Genomic DNA, 3,952 nt, shown 5'->3' with positions numbered 1-3,952 from the left:
TTTTTCGACCCGTCCCCGGCTCCCCACAGCAAGCATGGATTAGCATTAGTTTGGAATTAGAGAAAAATAGCTTTTTGAGCACCAGGTCTAAAGACACGGACCGAACACTATATTCCTTTCCCACTGCATTACATACATATACTCTCAAATCAGGTTAGACAGCCTGGTGTGAGACTCGATCCTTGTTCCTGCAAAGTCAGTGGCATAAGTTCATCCGTGTCAGACTTTGACTCTGGCAGGGTCATACCAGCTTTACACCATGTGCTATGGATGTATATGCATACATGCACAGATGTATGTTTATAGTTACATGTTTATACACAAGGGAGAGCTTCAGGAAGAACAAAACAGGTTATTGTTGACAGTCAACAGGAAAGTCAAAGGGCTCCTTTCTCCTTTTCCACTCCCAGAAAGGGCCATAAGAAATGCCCTAATTTTTACCTCATACACTTGCCATTTAGATAGGAAGTTTAACTGTTAGAGTCTGACATTTTCTTTCTTCTAAATTAAAATAATGGAGGATGTAAGGGTAATTAATGCACTCATTCCAGGGTGAGCAACCTATGGAAGTGGTGTACATTTTAAAAATTTAAATGGACTTTTTCCATCATGTCTCTGTGGGACAGCTATGCACACCCACCCCTCCTTCAAGGAGTAGCCAACAGAAATCAGAAAACAACTTTTAATTCACATGGAAAGGGTGGGATCTGGCCTAACAGGTAGCATGTCCTTGGCTTCTCCACAAAATGAAATATTTTACAACATCTATTTTAATTGAAAAAAAACCAATGTACCCTATGCTATTGTACATTAATGGCAACTTCAGGGAAGAGGAGATTCGTACATGAACTATTGGTACAAGTATTGGTACTGTCTTATTTGGAGAGGTGAAGAAACTTCCCCCTCCAACAGCTGCCAGGTTTTGTTTGGTGGGCAGGGAAGTAGTGAAGGCCTGGCTTCCCTTTAAACCTCCAGGACACCTGCCTGTGCTGCCCTGCTTCTGTTCTGCTCTCAGACGGCCCCAGCTGCCCCTCACTCACAAGTGGTTACATGAGAAAGTCAGAAAAGACAATTTACCCAGCCACCCCTACCAATCCTCTGCCTGCACCATGCACCAACATTCCCAGTGTCCAATGTCGCTGGTGATAGACCTGCTGGGAAAGGCAGCAGGTGGAGCGGCTGAAGGGACGCATTATTCGGCACAGGGGCAGTTATTAATTTTTTCAAGTTTTTATACCAAGAACTGTACAGTGCTTTATGAAACACAGGCAGAGTCGCAGTCACTTAGATTTAAAACATGGACATTCTAACAAAGCACAAACAAGTAACTCCTCATCATGCCTTTGAGCTGTTCCTTAGTCTGCACTGTGCATGAACACTAAGCAGAGGACTGAACTGAACAGCATTCATAACAGAAACCATTATAAAGTGAGGGTAAAAAAGCAGTAGTTAAAAACTGAGAGAACTGGAAGCTTTCCTTCTGGTACCTGTGTCAACACTGAGATGCCCTAATGAATTTCCTCTAGCACCTGGAAAAATATATTTCCCTTTGTTTTGCTTGTCTTATTTCTGCTAAACATTCAAGAAGAAATGCATTCAGAAGAAGCAACCCATGTACTATGGAGTACATTTACTAATATCTATCCCAACCTGGAGGGTTAAAATAGTAGTTGAATATAAGTTTGTTTGCAGAGTTTATTTTTTAAATTTCATGATGAATTAGCCAACTCTATGTGTTGAACTAATTGTAAGAAAATTAAAATGTTTATCTGGCTAAAATAAATTGTAAATGAACTCATTTTTTCCTCCACCTTTTTTTGTTGTATTTCATGCATTGTAGACCCTAGCAATGATATTAGTTCTAGTGTGGGAAAATATTATAATTGAGATCTGCTAAGTTATTTGCAGACTTCAAGTTTTTCTTTACACTGTGCTGACGTTTAGTACAGCCCCGGTGAGGAAAACAAAGCTGCCATTCACAGCTCTAGACGTAGATTTCAATCGACTTAAGCGGGCACAATGAAACTTGGTCATTCGCTGGTTACCCATATTGTGTTCTCAAATTTTCTCTCAGCAAAAGTATAATGACTCAGTATTGTATAGTTCCATAGACAAGGACTCAGAACAAGAGACACTAGTTTTGTCTGACGGTGTGAGAAAGTCGTGAAGGGATCTTTTCTTCCAGATGGTGTTAAATTCAGCTGCCTTTTTAACATTGCCTTGCACAGCAATGTGCTGCTCCCTTTTCACAAAGAATAAGCCCGGGTCCCTGCTAGTTAACATGCATACTCACGCAACCTGCAACTACACTCCAACTGTTTTACAATGCAGTGGTATGCTAAATAAACTTCCAGTGCTAAAACTAGCTTTGAGAGAACTGCCCCACTGATAATTAAAATTTTTGTTCTTGTTTTGGGGGAATATTTTATGTTACAGAAAACTTCTTTTTTTTTTTTTTTTGATTTTTTTTTCCCCCACAAGTTTTAAGGGAACAGCACCTAACAGATACATAATCCTAGGAAAGGATTACTTTTCGGAGTTACTTGGTGCATGAGCCTCTTAAAGCATGATTGAGGGCCTGCTACCACATTTCGAAATGTTCTCTTTCCCCAAGTTAGAAGTTAGCTGTGCCAGAGAAAAGATGCAGAGAAATGAGGTGCTTTGCTCTTAAAGAAGTGAAGTAGTAATAAAAATAATAGTAATAATAGTCGTATTTTATTGATTGCTAATGTAACATTAATAAGGTACAAAACAATTTAAAGTGACAATGGCCAACATGCGATTATATGCCGTTGTTTTTCTAGGGTGTTTTCCTTCACAAGTTTACACTGGAGACCAAGACACAAGCAGCAGCTTAAGTAAATTGACCCTTTTCATGACTAAGTAAACAATGGGCTTCCCCAGAAAACAGCTTATCGCCTTAATTGAAGCTATTTGAGAAAGAAAATCGCGCACTTTGTCATGTAAATGTTAATTGTAGTAGACAAAATGGCTCTAGGTAAATAGCACCTCCAGACAAGCAGTAAATGAGAGGCGTGCGGGCACTCGGCGGTGAAAGGCTGGTGGCACAAACACGGTTCCGATGTAAATAAACACGGCTCCCCTCTCTGGGCGCTGCAGCAATAAAACTTTGGCACGCGTAGAGCAGCCAAAACGGAGGTTTAACCTCACAAACAGCCTTGCCGGGGCCTCGGACGGCACTGCCGGCAGCCACGAGGCGGGACCTACGACGAAACTGAGGTTAACAGCTACTGGGAGGATGGGGTGACTTTTGGGGCCAAATTCTTTGTTTTAGATAGCAAGCCTGCTGCTTCTAGGACACCCTGTTCCATCCCTCTCACGGTGTGTGGCGTGATGAAGAATACTCCCGCTATAAGGCCCAAACCAATTTTTTTATACAACCAGTACAAGAGCAAAGTAGAAATACAAGAGAAAATTAAATAACAATAAAAAGCGGCGCACAGAGGGCTAGCCCCGGACGGATGGAGACCACTGAGCCCCCTTCTGATCTCATCTTATTTCTGATCTTATTTTAATCTGCCGTGGAGAACGTTCGGTTTCTAACACAGTATCACATGCCAGCGTGCCTCCGGGAAGACGCTTAGGTCAAGTCCAGAGGAAATATGTTACCCTGAACAATTAAACCTCCTCGATTTCACTGCACGAGGCGCCTAAGCCGCGGTAATTAAAAAGATGAATAGCACCCGAACTAATATTTGTTAAAAACACGAGGATCTTCGCAATACGGACAAGCCTGCCTTTCCCTTCCTCCACTGGAACCAAAGCCCGCATCCCCCAACCCGCTCCCTCAGCAGGAGAATGGCGCAAGTTCCGCCCGGGCTCAGGTTCCGCCCTTCTTTCGCGGTGGGAGGCGGAGGAAGCCGGAGCGTCCACTCGCCTGGCACCTCTCGGATGGCCGCGGGTGGGAGATACTGTCGCGGGTGCCGGCGGT

General features: G+C 42.9%; 1 long non-coding RNA gene across 1 annotated transcript in view; it reads right to left on the bottom strand.

Annotated features, from left to right (window-relative positions):
• The window catches only part of LOC108639722, a 46,245-nt gene that overhangs the window by 29,981 nt on the left and 12,312 nt on the right, over nt 1-3,952 (bottom strand). The gene's annotated exons all lie outside the window — the stretch shown is intronic.

The sequence above is a fragment of the Manacus vitellinus genome, unplaced genomic scaffold (assembly GCF_001715985.3).
Source record: "Manacus vitellinus isolate BGI_N305 unplaced genomic scaffold, ASM171598v3 scaffold_23_pilon, whole genome shotgun sequence".
In the NCBI taxonomy this organism is placed as follows: domain Eukaryota; kingdom Metazoa; phylum Chordata; class Aves; order Passeriformes; family Pipridae; genus Manacus; species Manacus vitellinus.
Note: the sequence above shows the minus strand (reverse complement) of the source record. Positions and strands in the feature narration are given on the sequence as shown.